General features: G+C 36.7%; 1 long non-coding RNA gene across 1 annotated transcript; it reads right to left on the bottom strand.

Annotated features, from left to right (window-relative positions):
- Positions 1-17,712: 17,712 nt before the first annotated feature.
- Positions 17,713-19,208, bottom strand: LOC309512725. Its single transcript, XR_014211154.1, has 2 exons — positions 18,974-19,208; positions 17,713-18,535 (listed from the first exon to the last, which is right to left on the bottom strand). It is a non-coding gene; the product is annotated as an uncharacterized lncRNA (long non-coding RNA).
- Positions 19,209-19,818: the final 610 nt, after the last annotated feature.

The following is a 19,818-nucleotide window of genomic DNA, read 5'->3' as shown; positions in this document are numbered from 1 at the left end:
AGCCTATCTATCTATATCTATCTATCTGTCTGTCTATCTATATATCTAGTCTATCTATCTATCTACAGTATATCTATATCTATGCAAACTGCACAAATTCGTTGAAAAATTTACCCTGCAACACGGCCTTTAAAGCATATGAAAAACACCACATATATAAACAACAATAAAAGTTGGATTTTCACCACAGGGGGACTTAAATCATTTAGCAGACGCTTTTGTTTAAAGCACCACTAGAAGCAGTTGAACAAACAAAAGATCAAAAACATGTTGAGCTGGCAAGTTTATTTATTTTATTTTTTTATATAGAAAAAAATAGATAGAGTAGAAATAAAATGGAAAGTGTTAGTATTAATGTGTTGGGAAAAAAGATACGTCTTTAGCCGTTTCTTGAATATCTTCGGGTTGAGTTAGGCAGGTAATTTCATCAAGTCAAGTCAAGTCAAGTCACCTTTATTTATATAGCACTTCTTACAGTACAGATTGTTTCAAAGCAGCTTCTGCCAGCAGGGAACAGTCACCTTCATTTATTTAGCGCTTTTACCAATATAGACTGTTTCAAAGCAGCTTTACAGTGATAATAGGAAATTAAAGTAACAGAGATTGTTTTGGCTTTACAGCAGCTCTAGAATAAAGTTATTGTCCAGCTAAAGTTAGTTTTGATCAATTCACTTCCGTTGCATAGATCATTAGTTATTAACTTAGGGGCCGCTTACACAACACCGTTCTAACAGAAAACCCTTAACGCGCTCCGGCTGCTCATCCGCACAACAACTGTGTTTGGGGCTCGAGAACGCAAACCTTGAAATAGGTTCCAATGTGCAAGCCTTGAAGAAAAAAAAAAAAAAGAAAAAAAAAATATCATCAGGCTGGAATGAGAGATAGAGTTGTGTGTTGTCAGGATAGCAGTGATAGGAAAAGCCATGTTTCTGAATCACAGATCCTAGTGATCTCATGTAGATGGGAGAAAAGAAGTGGTCCCAGCACTGAGCCCTGAGGCACTCCAGTAGCTAGATGATAGCAGTGATAGGAAAAGCCATGTTTCTGAATCACAGATCCTAGTGATGACATGTAGATGGAGAACAGAAGTGGTCCCAGCACTGAGCCCTGAGGTACCCCATTAGCTAGATGTTGGGTCTTAGACACCACACCACACCCCTCCACGACACCCTGAAAGACCTACCTTAGAGGTTAGACCTGAACCATTGGAGTGCGGTTCCCGAGATGCCTTTCATCTTTAGGATTGACAGGAGGATCTGGTGGTTAACTGTGTCAATAGCAGCAGACAGATCCAGCAAGATGAAGACTGAGGGTGTGGAAGCTGCTTTTGTCAGTCTCAGAGCTTCAATAACAAAGAGCAGATCAGTGGCCCTTTTGAAACCAGTCTGGTTGTTGTCTAGGAGGCTGTTCTGTGTAAGAAAGGCAGAGATTGGTTGAACACAACTCGCTTGAGTGCTTCTGCAATGAATTGAAGAAGGGATTCAGGTCTGTAGTTTTCTAAAAGTGTGGGATTTAGAGTGGATTTCTAATGCTGGGGTCACACCATAAGATATTCGGGCTGATTTCTCCCCTTCCGACAATCCTAAGTGAAGTCCCGATTATCTTGATGGTTCTAAAGATTATTTTATCAGATTTTCCTGTGGTGTGAGGTGTGTTAAGAGTGACCGAACCTGCTCGGAAGAATCCTGATCACGAATCGTAAATATTCACCATGTTGATCAGAAATCCTGATGTGTGGGGGGAACCCCGAGGTCAGATGTGCACATACTCTGTTGATTGTCAGGTGGAACAAAATGATATCCTATCAGAAAGTGAGCTGACAGAAGAAGGAAGAATAACAACCGCAATCATGGCACAGCACAGAGTGAAATGGATATGGACATCAGCGATGGAGGGTCAGCTTGTCGATTTGTGGCAATGTTCTGTCAAAAGCATTCCCAACACTATCATAGCAATTTCTTCCTGCCTATCGTCTGCGAATGTTTATTCTTAACACACTCCTCAATTGGACGGCCATCTTGAAAAATGGTGATGAGTTGATTGACTGGATTGTTAGGGGTGAGGAAAAGGCTCATCATTTGTCGTTGTAGAGGTCTGGTCTTCTGTCTTCTGCCTATCGTCCGCAATGTTTATTCTGAAGTCTCGAGAGATTTCACGAGATTTCCAGTGTTCACAGTCGGGACTCTGTTTGAAAATCTGTTTGTGTGTGGTGTGTTTTCTTCTTCACATCGCGGCACACCACACACTATAGGAGCAAAACTGTTAAATCTAGGATTATTTGTCCTCATGTTTCTTACAAGATTTTGAATATCTTTTGGTGTGGCCAAAAGCATTAAGCGGTGGGGTTATCTAAGCCTGCTTAAATGCTGTAGGAAAGGTACCAGTGTGAAGAGAGGTGTTGATGATGTGCGTAAGTGCGGGTACAACTGAAGAAGAAATGGCTTGAAGGAGACGAGTGCGGATAGGATCAAGCAGACAGGTGACAGGTGATTGGAGAGAATGAGTTTGGAGACTCCAACTCTTAAAAGGATAGATCACCCAAAAATGCCTAATTCTGCCATGGACTCATGAACACACACAAAAATATATATTTTGAGAAAGTGTCTTTTATCCTTGAAATGGAAGTCAATGGGCACCAAAACTTGCTTGGTTACCAACATTTTTCAATCAATCTTTTGTTTTTGGCAGAAGAAACGAATGCATTCAGGTTGGATCTTCCGAAACATGCACTATTAAACACTGTTAATAGGGATTAAAAGTGAAAAGCGGAGACAATTAAAGCATCCATGTTAAAAACAAACATGCAAAGAGACATGAGGATTTGGGGAGAAAAACAAGAGATTTTCAGTGAATCATTCATGTCATATATCGTAATTAAATTAGCAAAGCACACCACAAATGCGCAGTATATGTTGTCTATTTTCATTCTGTTACAGCATAATATAAAGGAAAAATGTTAAAAATAATCAGGAGGAAAATAATTCAGCGACTGAATAGATATTCTTGTGATAATGCGTCACATTAAAACACCAATTCTTCTGAAGCCTGCAAATAAAACATGAAGGAAATGTTACCGCCCATTCAGTCAAACTGACAGATGAGGATTATTTGTGGCGCAATCTTATGATTTTAAATGATTTGTTTTTTGAAGTGCCTCCCATAATCTAAAAGGCAGGCTCATTAGGAAAAAGGTAGAAAAACCAGTGCCCAAAATAACAATAAAAAGGTAAGTTTAGGTATTAGGTTAGGTTAGGTTAGGTTAGGTTATACTGTGTGTAAATAAATATACATATTCTCTTCAGCTTTTCTTTCATCTACCTTTCTTTGAATGATTGATTTATAATTAAAAAGTGTGTGTAAAGGACAGTTACACAGCTATACTGTTGCACAAGCTTTTCTTCACGGCTCAGCTGAATCTGAGCAGGTGTGTGGGGTGACAGCTGTGGCCGGATCCAGATGTTCAACTAATTGAATCCCATATATCTTGATGAAGGTGGGAAGAAAAAAAATCTAGCGATGCATGAATCAACTGCCACATGTGTCGCATATCACGTTCACAAATTCAGATTTAAGCAATGGTTACTCTAAGTATATTCACCCTCACCCTCTTTCGAGCAACTGAGGTAAGCTGAGCTGCTCTTTTCCATATTCACTGTAAAAAAAATTATCTGATCAATAAGTTATGACAACATATGTTTTTAAATTGCTCTAACTCATCAAAATAAGTTAAGTTATATAATATTCAATAATTTTTGTTAAGTCATTTTAATGTAATTTAAGTTAAAATGACTTAAACATGCAAGTTGATTGTACTTAAAAAATATATATATATAATTTTAGTAATAATAAAAAAAAATTTGATCATTAAGTTATGACAACATATGTTTTTAAGTTGCTCTAACTCATCAAAATAAGTTATATAAGATTAAATTATTATTTTTTAAGTCATTTTAATGTAATTTAAGTTAAAATGACATAAACATGCAAGTTGATTGTACTTAAAAAAAAAAATTTGTTTTTTTTGGGCTGATTTATTTTACTGTCACGCTTCAAAAAAGACAAAACAACATAATCGAGCAGTCCATATGACTTCAACGGTTTTTTTGTAGTAATATGATAAAGAAAATAATGAAGTGAGGGTGAGTAAACGATGACAGAATTGCTATTTTTCTGTTGTTAAGGAGACCAAGAAAGCATCTGATGTACAGTCAAATCAATTCAGACACCATGATATTTTTTTACTACTGTGTGCAGGACATTATAGTTCATTTATGTAAGTGAGGAGAGCAAAATAAAGTCAACTGTGACATAGTATACCCAAAAACTCTTCATACAGTGACTACCAGTAACATTTATACAAATTTGGGACTAAAAATGATTCAGACACCTTGACCTGATCATGTTTTGCTGAAGTGTTTTTCCTTTAATTGCTAATGCGACCTTTTTACACACAGACTGAACAAAATGAAGCATTGCTTGGTGATTGGTTGAGCTAAACTGGTATTATCTAATTGTGTAGTTAAATTTAACAGCTGACAGATATTCAACATAATTCATCTGTGAGACAGTCTAACAGAAGGACGGACAAAACCAGTGAAATATCAACTGATTCTGAGTCATATTTTACTACCATTTTCGCGAATAAACGCTGATAATGTAAGAAATGTGTCTGGATAAATGTTGGTTTGACTGTAAGTATGGCTAGGATGATGACTCTTTTCTTCCTCTTCTTCTTCCAGCTTCTCCGTCCACATCTGGTTTGACCATCCGCCCCCCCCACCGAACGCACCTCATCAATCCTTCGTGTCATCATTAACACAGTCTCTCTCAGTGCCAAAGTAAGCTGTGACACACAGACGTGAAAATGATAAATGTGTTTTTCCCATAGGTTTTTCCGGATAGGAAACGTACTCTCATCTCCACTGACATTTCTCATTCCAATGTCATGCCTCTATAGACCTTCTGTAGCTCCGCCCCTTTCCAGCGCTGCGCTCGTTGTCTTTTGACTTCCGGTCTGTATTTTCACAGCGATCTCGCGTATTTATGAATGAACGGCTCGTTTTAAAATCTTCCCGGTCTACTGACAATTTGTTAAGACATCTGCTTTAAACATTACAGCCCTCATGATAACTTTCGTTAACTTTACATTAAGTAAATCCACTTCAAAAGCTAATTACTCCTGGACAGCAACGCCATAGGAATATACAGAGCGACGGCAAAAACGGAAGTTCAAAGACAATATTCTAAAGATGGCGGCGCCCTCGTTTCTCAAAACAAAACAAAAAACAATAGCCGTCATTTCACTGTCTCAGTTAACTATAGACCCGATATAGTCCGGCTTTGAGTAACACACTTCTAGCCAAAATAAGCTTGAATTTAGTTACATGTCGTTTCTGCCAAAATAACTTGCGAGATGTGTGATGCTCCATCATGTAAGCAAAGTCAACAGTGATTACAAGGTGTTTCATTTCTTTGACATGTTATGTAACTGCTGACTAGTCTATTCTTGGGCTATGGTTTAGACGTCTATTACATTTTTGGCCTTGTTTTAGCCTAGATGCCAGGGTTGTGTTCGGGCGGCTATTAGACGTCTTTAAATGTAAAATTGCTTGCTGGGTATAGACTGCGTACAACAAGATACCACACAAATACCTCAGTTTGGTTCCTCTTGTTGGCATGTGTGAGGCTCAGGCATTCCTCTGCAGGGTGGACCTCATGTTGGGAAACACAAATAATACTGAGAAAACTCCCAAACCGGCCATCCTCTCATTTCGGTCTGTCTATATTTAAATTGCACGTTCATTTGGCCGTAATGGTCAGCTAGATTCCTCACCCACATCTGTAGAGATGACAGTGTCATCTACTCCCGCAGAATGAACGTCCGTTTCAAGGAAAGTCCGTTCACTCGGCGGCCATATTTGCAATGACTGTCTCGGGTTTCCAAGTCCTATTTATTTGAATGGGGGAATCCTGAAATCATGGTTAAATAACTTATTTAAAATCAGCAACAATATCTGACATGAACTGCCCCATAAATGTTGTTTCTTATGCTCAAATAGCGTTAAAAAATTTAAATTGCGTACTGTCTGAGTAGATACTACATTTTAATTTGAAATTACTTCACAACCGTTAAAAAAGTATGTTCTATAGTAAAAATTTAAAGTGGATCAAAACCTTTAATCAAAGTTATACTTGTTCTTGTCTTAGGACAACTTTGATTAACTTTTTTGATCCACTTCAAATGTTGACTATACTTTAGAATTAATGTGTGTCCGAAATTTGCCATTATCATGTGACCAACCAGAATCTCACCAGAAGTAGTTCATCCGGAGACTTTTCGCCTATGTTTTCCGAACTATTTGGACGTACTCTTCTGTTCACACACTATATAGTTGGGAAGTATTCGAACTCGGACACAGCAACAGTCACAGGTTTCTATGGGAACCGAGTGACTCAATGACTTCATCAGTCGTGATTGGCTCTTTTACTTTAGAAGGCGGGACTTATTCCGCCCTATTGCGTGTTGCACTTTCTCCCATTCATAAGCTACGTCTCAATTCAGAGGCTGCGTCCTTCGAAGGCCGCGAAGATCAAACCGAACGTTGTTAAATGGGACGGCCTATGGGAGTTGTTCTTGTCGACTAGCAATAAGTGACAGTAACATTTGTACTGGACTTTTTTTTAAAGTTAATTAAACCGTTTAAATAAAACAGGATTCACAACCTGCCTAAATATGCTCACTTTGGTCCATTATAATGAGGAGCATAAACTATGTATAATAGCAAATTAATAAGTTATATTTGACCCTGGACCACAGTCACATGGGTAATTTTTTTGAAATTGACATTTATACATCATATGAAAGCTGAGCCATTGGCTTTCCATTGATGTGTGGTTTGTTATGATAGGACAATATTTGGTCGAGATACAACTATTATGAACATCTGGAATCTGAGGGTGCAAAAAAATCGAAACATTGAGAAAATCTCCTTTAAAGTTGTGCATTTATGTTGGCGATTGTGCTGCATTCACTCACAAAAATACATGTTTTATATATTTAGGGTAGGAAATTTACTAAATATCTTCATGGAACATGATCTTTACTTAATATCCTCATGATTTTTGGCATAAAAGAAAAATCGATAATTTTGAGCCATACAATGTATTGTTGGCTATTGCCACAAATATACCCGTGCGACTCAAGACTGCTGACGTGATCCAGGGTCACAAATGTCAACACTTGAACCGGCTTAAAGTTTTATTTTTTTATTTTTTTATTTGTATCAGATATTTGTGTAAGCTGAGACCCAATACTTAAGTTTAAAAGTGTAATATGGCAATATTTCTCCAAAAAAAATCCTGTCGTCAGCTTCACAGTCTATGGTCGTCACCAGCGCGCAATGAATTCTGGGTAGGCAAGGCAGTGAAGGATGCATCTGTTGTCTCCTTCATTTCATGGGAAACGAAAGACACTTTTTGGAGGAGCCTTCGAATTGGGACACAGCAATATTAATATGATTGCAACGTCTTTGTATATATAAAGTCTTTGGCATGAAAGCAGAGGTATTGAGTTTTAAAGGTTCACCCAAAAAAGTTAAATTCTGTTATTTACTCGCCCTCATGTTGTTCCAAACCCATAGATTTTGGTTAAAACTTTGAATAAAATTAAAGATTAAATTCAATTAAAAATCAATTAAAAAAATTAAGATCATTTTATTGAAACCTGAGAAATTTCTGTTACTCCATTGAAAGTCCAGGTAACCAAAACTTTGACAAAAAAAAAAAAAAAAAAAAAAAGTTAAAAAGTAATGAAGTTGTCATAAAATGAATTCATATGAATCAAGAGGTTTAGTTCAAATCTTGTGTAGAGAAACGATGGCTTTATATGATGAGCAGATTTAAATCTGTTTTATCTCTATATCTATATCTATTATATTATGCTATTAGACAAATTTCAGTAATTCTAATTTTTTATACTGAAAAATATATTTTTTTCTTAAATAACATACAAATGTATATAAAATTTGAAAAATAATTAACATAACTCACGAAATCACCACCAGATGGAGCAAGTCGGCACCATTGCTCACAAAAGAAAATCATTAAAAAATTGTCAAATGACTGGCAGCAACAACTGCAAAAAACAAAACAAAAAAGCATAAACTTACAGTAAAATATACTCATTTTTAGAAAGTGCAAAAACTTTTACTTATCTTCATTAATTTCATTTTCTATTATTTTTCAGGTATTTCCTGAATTATTACAATCAAACACATTCACTGCAAAACACAACAAAACAACAACAACAGTGAAATGACTGTCAGCAACAGAACATAAACTCTGACAGATCTTCACTTATTTCAGTCCAGTAAGTCAATACTTACATAAACTATTTGCAAATTAATGACATAACAGCTTAATTAATGTAATATGCTTAGGGAGGGGGGGAGGGGGTGTGGGACTATCGATTCTTCCCGTCTTCATATATTCTCATATTTCATCATGAGGCCATACAGTATAGCTCATATACGCGTATGTATATGTGTGTGTCTGCTGAAGAATAATATATATATTGAGTTTTAGATCTTTTATACTGTTGTTATGTATGTTGTTGTTGTTCTGTGGACAATACCTTCATTGGCACACACTTTGATGAGGACATGGAGGCTGAAGGTCAAGTCATTCATTATGTCAATCAAGGTCATTATTTGCAATATTGCTGTAACCTTTATAACATTACCATTGAACCCCATTACTGCATTATTAATATTGCCAAGGAAGGCTGCGTAACAAACAACACTAGCCTAAAACAACAGCTGGACTATTTGGAAATAAAACATTAGTGCAATCAACAATCTGCCAAAAAACAAAACAAAACAAAAAAAACATGGTAATTTTACTTTTTTTATTTTATTAAATAAAATATAAAGGTGAACATATTAAACTAAACTTATGATTTTTTTTTTTTGTTTTTTTTTTGACATCTGCAAAACAAAAATGTATATAATTTACAATGTAATCAGAAGCATTTTTATCTGGTAAAAAACAAACAAAGAAAACCATTTTTTCAATGAATTTAAATTAGGATGCCAGCAATCACTAAAACACACACTCGCCGAATAGTTACTTTGAATCTGCAAATCTGCATGATTTGTAAACTGATTTTCCAGTCTTCAAAACTACATCTGAGAGTGTGAGATGAACATGTTTCATTATGGCCTTCTCTTGCTCGGCTGCATTTGCGACATTTAAAACACAGATTTGGCATTTCACTACAGCTTCGGGAATAAAGCTCATTAGTGGGAATGCTACAGCGTTTTAAACCCGACTGAGATGTTTCTCACACTACTAGTTACGTTAGTGACGCAGCCACTTGTCTTTTGTCTTGCCAAATCTAGTTTGTAATCTAAAACAATCAGACATTTTTATGTGTGACTTCAGGGTCAATTTCCACTGATATCACAAACAACACACATGACTGCAGACTATGATTTAAGAAGTTGAGGACTGTAACATCATCAGCAAGAGCAGGGCCATTAAAACAATACGCTGCCCTACAAAGGCAAAAGGGTATTGTAAATATGCAAATATTCGTGTAAATATTCACGTGGAACTGAGAAAAATTACTTTAAAGATTTTTAGTTGTCCAGCCAAATTTATTATAGGAATGACACTGGAAATATGGCAATTAGATGTTTTAGTAATGAAAATTATCTACAAAAAAAAAAAACTTTTTTTTTAAGTTACTGTACTGTACGCAAAAAGTGAGAAGTCCCACCAAGGCAAAAGGCAGAAACTTCCACATTATCAATATCTGGTTGCTGATCATCATTTACAAAATCATTATAGTAACACCTGAATAAAATCTAGTGATCATGGCATTTATTTTGAATGATTTACAGCCATTTTATTGCTATTAGACATGACACAATACCTCCAAAGCGAAGAGTATCTTCGATTGACACAGTGGCGCAAGAACCCGAGTGGCATGAGACTTGCAAAGCGCACGTTCAAAATGATCACGATAAAACAGATCCTCACACACACTCGACCCGGGGACTGGTTTATAGCAGTGGATCTGAAATACCGCCCACTAATAAACTTCCAAACTGCTCGTGTAACATGTTTATTCTGTTATGGTTTCATTTTCCCTGTGTTTTCCCTGTGTTTTCCCAGTTCTCGTTAGTTTCGCTGATTGTAAATCAGTTCTTGCTCCTGTTTTGTTTTATGTTGATTACTCTCTATGTATTTAAGCCCTCAGTTTCCCCCGTTCATTTATCCAGTATTGTCTTATTATTAAATTAACGTTTAATTACGATTATTTAACGTTGTTGCGTTAATGTTTTCTCATACACTGAAAAAAATAATACTTATTAGATTTACTTGATAAAATCACACATAATCCATTTTTTTTTACATTTAAAAAAAAAATCTACTTACTATTCATTTGACGTTTAATTGACACTTAACATTTAATTTAAGCATTTATATTATTACTTAATTATATTTAATTTCACATGTAGAATTAAGTAACATCTACTTAACTAAGTTAAGTTAATTTAACAAAAATTAACTTTTTTACTCAAACAATATAACACTGAATTAAACCACACTTTTAAAGTGTATGTGTTACTTAGAAACATCTAAAGTAAATAATACAATAGATATTGTATAAATTCCATTCTGTATCTACATAATATAAGTAACATGGCACTTGATGGGATGGGAACACCAGCATCAGAAAAGTTGAGTAGGTATTTAAAATTTTATATCACTGATATTTATGCTTTAATTTGATTGAGTTCTAATATAGGACTTTTATTTTATTTTATTTTTATGAATTCTTGCCTGAATTAACTTTTTCATGTAGAAATTACATTCGTTTTTTTTTTCATTTTTATCAGTGTTCGATCTCCTGTAGCGTTCCTTGTGGACTTATTAAAGACTCTTATTGTTCTCCTTTCGTCATGAGCTTTTCTACAACAACCGTTCCTGACAATCCAGCCTTCCTTCCCTTGTTTTTTTATTTTTTTTGAAATAATACATTATTCTGGAAGGGAAAGCAGCTGTGCTACATATAATATCATCAACAAATGAAATCAGGCTTGGATTTAAGATGTAAATGTAGACTACGGTTCAGCACACACACAACAGACTCAAACTGAGGCGTAAATGAATATGAGTCACAGCTCACTAGCCAAAGTTTTCCCAGCGGAGCACTTCCGGCCTTCCTCGGGCCGCCAGAAAGGCACGAGCAACCTCAGAATCACACATGTGGCTTTCTTACCCATTTGTCTCTTTTGCTCAGATTTAGTCCGCGGTGATTCAGAGGGAAACGGGCGTGCTGTGATGTTTTAAGAGCGATGATTGTGCGGTTAGAGCACATTCATCTCAGATTAGAAAGTTACTACAGCTCAGATCTAATCAGCTCAGACTCATCAAAGGGAGTCTTGTTTTTTGTCCAGCATTTAAAAAATGGATTTATGATTTGTGTTTCTTTGGTCAATTAAAAGCATTCTCCACTTTGAATGATATTTTTGTACTTTAATTTTTTATAGAGTTGTGGCCAGAAGTGACGTCCAGCCTGTGGGAAAATTGACCCTTTATTTAAATATTTTGTAAGCATATTTACTTAACTCGCGCTTGGAGTTGATTGTTTTATTTGTGATATATTTCTAAAGCATGTTTTAATCAAATAAAATCAAATAATGAAAAAAAATTTAATAAATAAAATGAAACAGTCAACCCAACTAAGGGGCTGTTTACACAACACCGTTTTCAACTAAAAACGTCAAACTTTTTATGCGTTTTGGCCATTCAACGGCGTTTTGGGCACCTGAAAATGCTAAGTTTTGAAAACAGGCAAAATCGTGAATCTCTGAAGACGATGCCGTCACGCACATGCATATTACGTGTTCAGTCTAAAGTGTTTCATCGCCATCTACTGGTCTGGCAGCAGAATACAGCGTTTTTAGTCGTTTTCGCGGATCCGTGTGAACGTTTTTGGGATCGTTTTGACAATGGTGTCGTCTGTTCGCGGAAAACTCAAAGGAAAAACTTCTCCGTTTTAAGCATATTGTTGTCGTGTAAACGTACCCTAAAGCAAACACTGATCACCATAATGGTGACATTAAACTAACCTGATGGAGTCGAAGGTTGGATGAGCCAAGGCGCAGCCGACAGGTCAACGGGCCGAGGTGGAGCAAAGGCCTCGTTCAGAGTCAGACTGTCAGTCCAAATCCGATTTTAATGCAAATCCGATTGGAATCCGGACTAGATAGGGATAAGATTTAGACAGTGTGAATGGTTAAAAATCACATGAAATCCGATCTTTACAAATCTGTTTCAATCTACATTCATATGTGGTTTGAAATCCTATTTAAATCGCATTTCTGGAAATCCGTTTCAGTCTGAACGACCTGATCGGATTGCGTGGTTTATGTGACTTTCTCATGGCACGTACAACGTAAACGTCAGACGTTGTTATAGGAAACATGTTGAAAGTCGAAACAATGCTATATTGTTGCAAAGTGCCGGACGAGTAAAAAATGACAATATAACGGAGACATATTTTGAGACGACAGCGTGGAAAAAAAGTCCAGCACGACGGAATTTGTACGACTTTATTGTAAAACCCTCCATGTTGCGGTTGTTATTGTTCTTGTTGTTTGGCGAATGCCTACCAACGCAACGTCATCACCATAGAAACCAATGCAGATATTACGGAAAACGGAAGAGACACACAAATCGGATCTGAACAGTCGCGATACACCGTGTGGACATCAATCATTTTAGATCAGATTCCAAGCGGATACACAAATAATCGGATTTGCCAAAGGCTGAGATTTGCTAATATATGAGGATGATAGAAGTGACCAATAACGGTAACTTCACTTCCCAACAAGTCAAAGAAGAGTCTCAGTGCTGTCTAAAAAAATAATAAAATTGGACAGATAGATTACACTTCATAGTGCTGTCTTTAAAACAACAATGATTCAGCACCAACAGATAATACAGGGTGTGAGGCAGTACCTCACGTGTTCGTGTCAATCAGCCACGAGACACACACAAACAACAACCGACAGTGAACTCAGGAGACAGCTGAACCGAAGACTCAAACACGATAATTAATCAAACACAGGTGATAACAAGGAACCAATACTGACTGTTACCATGGTAACTAAAGAGTGGCGAGAAACTCAAACACATGTGACCAATGAAAACAAACTAAAAGTCCATGAAAACTGAAAGCAACTGAACACAAGTGTGACAGAGACGAGCCTGTTTACATGACAGTCGCATTGGCACATCTCTGATTTATTTCCACATATGAATGAGGCCTGAAACCGATCCGAATGCATGCATTTTTTCCCCCTGTTTACATGGTCATAGAACACATCCGATCTGTGAGCAATAGACTATGTTTGGGGCCTTATTTCTTATTTAATTATATAGTGGCTCCTTAAAGTATAGGTGCACTCAGTACTAAAGTTTTTAATATTAATATCCTGCAAGAAGACACATACAGTCCTCTACCTTCTGTTGCTCACAGAAAGGACTGCCACTCCCAAAATGGATTAAACAGGCAAATAAATGTCTGTCTGTCTGTCAAAGGCAGTGGTTCCCCAAACCTGTATTGGAGACCATCCCAGCACTGAACATTTTGCATGTCTCCCTTATCGGACACACCCAATACAAGTCTTGTAGTCTAAACCAGGAGTGTCCAAACCTGCTCCTGAGGGCCACTTTCCTGTGGAGCAGCTCCTAATCACTTGAAGTTTCTAGAGTCGCTGAATAGCTTGTTCAGGTGTTTAATTAAAAGGGCTGGAGCTAAACACTGCTGGAAAGTGGCTCTACAAGAGCAGGATTGGACCCCCATGGCCTGAGATGAATCGGGTGTGTTAGATGAGACGAAATGTGCAGTGCTGAGGGTCCTCAATGACTGGTTTGGGAACCGCTGGTCTAAATTAATCTAGATACGTTCGTTTCAAAACGCTCTCCGTCCACATTAGCATTTTCGAGCGTTTTCCAATGCTAAATTCAGGGTAAATACGGGTAAATCAAGACTTTTAAAGGCCTTTTAAAGACCCGCAAAAACCCTGTCATGGTCCTGGGGACTGTTTCACGATTGGCCGATATCACCGCATGACAACGATCACGTGTGTTTCGTGTTTATTCTCACACCTTCAGTTCCACTAATGCTCACAAATCTGCTTTTTATAACAGTAAAATCTCTTTTCATGTAGTCGCAATGTTATATTGTGAAAAATGATGAAAAAACTTAACTTCATTGATAGTATAGGCTTATGTTGAGCTTTACTCTTGTACAAACAGATGCTTTATTAAGTAGCACATAAAGTATTGATTGAAAATGTCTCTGAAAAGTCTGTGTATTTGACAAATATTGCATTTATTTTACTTCAGCTGTGGTAAAGTATGCAAACACAGCGCGAGCGTCACTATTTCACACTTTAAATATTTAACCCTGGGTCAATCTTAACCCTGGGTAAAGGGAATCCTGTGTTATCTTTATTCACGCTTCACACTGATCACACTATACCCGGGGTTAACAGTTAATCCTGGGTATTCATAAGCTGCCATTTCCCACTGCACATTCCTAAACCCCGGGTTAAAGTCCTTATTTGCATATTTTCGGTGTCAGTGTTACTGATTGGACAAACGCAGCATGTGACCTGTTTACATAAATGCTCTAGCACTGCGAGCCCTCATATTACACATTAATGACTGTAATATAATTTTTTTTAAGGGGAAGAATGAAACGCTCTCTTCTTCACTCCAATTGTCGCGTTTTCCATCGCCGTTTGACATTTTTCCTATCATACGCAGAAAAAAACTGTTTATACATTGCGCGACGTTTCCGTGACTGTCCGAAGCATGCAAATATGAGTACGCGATTGGTTGTCGGTTGCTAAGCATCTAGTTGTTAACATTCTAACACCAAACAATACGCTTAAAACGGAAAAGTTTTTCCTTTGAGTTTTCCTCGTACAGACGATACAATTGTTAAAAACGATCCCCATTCACACGGATCCGTGGCTAAAAACGCTGTATTCTGCTGCCAGGCCAGTAGATGGCGATGAAACACTACAGATTGAAAACGTAATACGCATGTGCATGACGTCATCGTCTTCAGAGTTTTTCTTTTTTATGTTGTTTATACGTTTTCAAGAGCGTTTTCAAAAACTTGCACTTTCAAACCCGTTTTCAAGAGTGTGCGTTTTCAGGCGCCTAAAATGCCGTTGTCGTGTAAACGAGCGGCCAAAACGCATACAAAGTTTAAAGTTTTTAGTTGATGACGGTGTCATGAAACAGCCCGTAAATTACAAGTGTGAAACGCTCCTTTACCCGAGGTTAAGTGCCGTGTGAAAAGCCCTATTGATTGGCACATTACACACAAAAGATTACTGAGCACACTTTTAACACTACATGTTTTACATAAATGATAATAACGAGTTAAAAGGGATAGTTCACCCAAAAATGAAAATTCTGTCATCATTTACTCACATTCGGGTCCCTCCAGACCTGTGTGACTGACTTTTGACTTCTGTGGAACAAAATAGAAGATATTTTGAAGAATGTTGGGAATGAAACCATTTTTTGTGAGCATCGACTTCCAAAAACAAACAAACCTTTTCACAAAGTTTGGATTGACATCTGAAGTAATTAATTTGCATTTTTGGGTGAACCATCTCTTTTAAGATTACAGATGCTTAGTTAGTGTTAAAAAGTGCTGAGGTGAATCTATAAAGTGTGCAAATTTCCACACTGAGAGCTTATTTTAAAAGGAAAGGAGCAACTCATCACTTTATAAAATTTGTGTTTCTTCCGTGTTCTTCTCTTCTCTAAACATACAAATTCATCCTTTGTGGGTTAGTCTAAATCAGTGGTTCTCCATTCTGGTCCGTGTCATTTCAAGGGACACAAGGACTAGAGTTGAGAACCACTGGCCTAAATTAGTTTAATATTTTTTGGGGGATAATTTATTAGGGCCTTACTTTTTCTAACAGGAATTAAACATTGGTCCAACACAAACTTTACTTATCCTATAAGGTGTGTTGAAATCTTGGATATGTATTATACTGTATTGTACTGTAAAAATGCTTTTGCAATCTGTTGCTTTTTATTGTTGTACCATTTCAGATGGATTATGCATTTCATAAAATTCTCATAAAGATATGCAAGGCTTTTATCCAAATGGCAACACTTAAAGGGGTGGTATAATGCCCTTTTCACAAGATGTAAAATAAGTCTCTGATGTCTCCAGAGTGTGTGTGTGTGAAGTTTTAGCTCAAAATACCTCACAGATATTTATATATAGCATGTTAAAATTGTCACTTTTTGAGGGTGAGCAAAAACACACTGTTTTGTATCTGTTCCTTTAAATGCAAATGAGCTGCTGCTCCCGGCACAGGGGGCGGAGCTTCACGAGCTGGCACTCACACAGACATGCACTGAAAATTTAAAAAACTTTTAGCCTTTTATGTTCAAACCAGATTCAGTCAATGATGGAGAGACTCAAGAAGAAGTGACAACATTTCTGAATGGTTAGTTGATGAATTTGTGTAGCTGATGTGTAGTTATCTTCTAGTCATTGATTAGCATATTCTGTCATGATAATCTATAAATCGTGTTCGCGGGGGCGGGGTTTATGTAAATTTTAGAGTTGGTGATGTCACTAACCCGGGAGGAATGTGGTGTAGTCTCTACCAGCCGTTTGTTGTAGTCCTTAAAAAGTGATTTCTTTAAAAGCAAATATCTCCCTTTGCTTTGAGCTTTGAGTGTTGTAACTTTGCAGATGTTGTTTATGCTCAAACAGCAACATTACACACTAACTAAAGCTAGAAAAGTGAAATCATATTCAACCACCCCTTTAAAATGAATATTTTGCTAAATAAAATATACATCCTGACACTTAATTCACTCATACCAGTGTGGAATACACATTAACGATTAACACAGACACTCAAACGGCAGGGAAGGGGTTAACGGAGAGACAGCTGACGTCAGGATCTGGGGGCTGGTACATTTAAAGTTACAGAGAGAATATTAGTACAGGATTTATTAATAAATATTCAAGTTCTCAGATGATCTAGTAAAACTGATGCCACATGTGAGCATATGATCACACACTATTGTTTATTAATGCAAGCTGATATTCCCAGATGTTTCTTGTCGGCTGGTCTGTCCCGTGTTGAAATGCATGTCTGGCATCTTATTGTCAGGGTTTCCTAATATTGAGAATCAATGAGGACAATATTTTTTTTAAATCAAATTAAGTATTTATTGCATATATAACTACACATTCTTTCCCATCTCTGCGATATCACACCACATAAAAAAGACATTTTGTGAAAAATCTTTGTTTCATCAACCATATTTTCAATGAAAAGCATTTTAAATCAGCAACTAATGTGGACTTGATTCATTGCCACCCCAAAATTCAGACACAAAATGTATGCAGAAAAATTCTCCTTTGGATGTAAAGATTGCATTAAAGTGACATTATCACCAAATTCAGTGCTTCTTCTTCATGCTTCCATTGGTTTAGTGAAAGCATGTGTATATGAACACAACCGGCCTGAAAGCGACACGCACACAAACACTGTTCTCTGAGTGTTGATTGATTTTGTAGAGGGATTTACAGTCAAACCAAAAATGATTCAGACACCAGATATCATTTTTTATATGCTGTACTAGTGTGTGCAGGACACTATAGTTCACTTATGTAAGTGAGGAGAGCAAAATAAAGCAAACTGTGACATATTATACCCAGAAACTCTTCATACCAGTAACATTTATACAAATTTGGGACCAAAAATGATTCAGACACTTTGACCTGATCATGTTTTGCTGAAGTGTTTTTTCTTTAATTGCTAATGCGACCTTTTTACACACAGACTGAACACAATGAAGCATTGCTTGGTAACTGGTTGATCTAAACTGGTATTATCTAATTGTGTAGTTAAATTTAACAGCTGACAGATATTCAACATAATTCATCTGTGAGACAGTCTAACAGAAGGACGGACAAAACCAGTCAAATATCAACTGATTCTGACTCATATTTTACTACCATTTTCTAAACTATAGCGAATAAACCGTGATATTGTGAGAAATGTGTCTGGATAAATGTTTGGTTTGACTGTATTATCAGCAACAATTCATTACAATAAATCACATACAAAAATCTGAACTGTAAAGCAAGCAGTTGAAGCAAATACAGGCTATTTTATATTATTTGTTACTTGAAATTTGATTTAATTCAATGCCTTTAATGATTTGCATAGTATTATGTACTGATAACGACAATGTCAATATTTCATTTGTAACATGATGCTATTGTGAAATATATATATTTACACATGTTGTTTTACAAAACAGAGTTATATATGTCCAGTTTTTAGCTGAGAGAAGTTGTTCTTGCTTTCCATGAGCCAGAGAGATACAAGTAGACTGTCAATCAGAGACCCATCATTGGTTGAGCACAATCCTCTTAATATCATCAAGGAAATCTCTGTATAAACATACATTTATACAATTATGTACATTCATGCTGGCACGTGGTCACAACGATAAGGAGAGAGACATGTTTCTCAGTAGACATGACTTGACAACGACAGATTTAAGAGAAACTTAATGGAATTTTCAACCTGAAAACATGTAAAATTGTATGTAACTGAAAATCACAACTATTACAAAATAAAAATAAAAAATGTAGGCTAAATTAGATGTGTGAATGTGTTCTTATAGGCTACAAGATGTACGTGTATGTATACATTTTTATGTTTAAATTGTCGTAAAATCTCTAATTATATCGGGTATTATTCTTTAGTTTGTCTATCGCATGTAGAACATATCTGCTCAATTAAATAAAATGAGTTCGAGTAAAAAAAAAAAAAGAAAAGAAAAAAGATCCAAACTCTTCATTTCCCGGATTTTCTTCAAGTCTTACCGACGTGTTCAGAAATCCGCCTTGCGACTGTGTCTTTGTTTATCCGTTTCAGATCTGAAGGAATCCCACACGACGCATTTTAATCCGTCAAAATAGCGAACACTTATATTTATTTCTCTACTTTAGTTTCGTGTTCTCCAAAATGTGCAGAATCAGATCCAGAGGGTCCGCCTTTTAGGAGCGCCTTGAAACGGTCCCTTCTTATCTGTTTTCATCATCTAACCCGGGGACGCCTTGAAACCGCAGATCCAGTTATTTCTTTTTTTTTTCTTCAGATAACCCAATGCGGACGGGCCAGCAGCCAATCAGAGTCTTGTTTACACTCCGTGAGTGACAATACGCTGGCAACGGGCCAACCAATCAAACCCTCATCTAAATAGAGCCTTTTTTGAAAGCATGTTCAATAAATCCAGGTCTAACACAGGCTATTAGCGTTATATAAACTACTGAGAACTATATTCAGTGCAGTCACAGTAATCCATACTTTTGTATGCTTCTATCGCACTTATTTAATAAAGACAACCCTTTAATAATGTTTGTTTTAATTCATAATGCTGATTAAAAAAATAATAATAATACATTAGATACATTTTAATCGACGTTGTGGCTTCACACTGTAGTAAGGATTGCTCCAGGTCGTTTGCACAGCAATGTTGAGGCGTTTAGCTCTTGTAAGCAGTCTTTAGTGTTTTATTTTGCTTGAATTTGCCGCTCGCCTCACTGCGCTCTCTCACCATATCGAATTCCTATTGGTTGCCGGTTTAGACCAATCAGAACGCGGAGTGTCCCCGGGCGAGCGACGCCAGCTCATTATTATGCGCCAATCTGACCAATGAGCGCGTGTG

This window comes from Leuciscus leuciscus (assembly GCF_965113295.1).
Source record: "Leuciscus leuciscus genome assembly, chromosome: 1".
NCBI lineage: Eukaryota > Metazoa > Chordata > Actinopteri > Cypriniformes > Leuciscidae > Leuciscus > Leuciscus leuciscus.
This window is presented reverse-complemented; position numbering and strand designations above follow the sequence as displayed.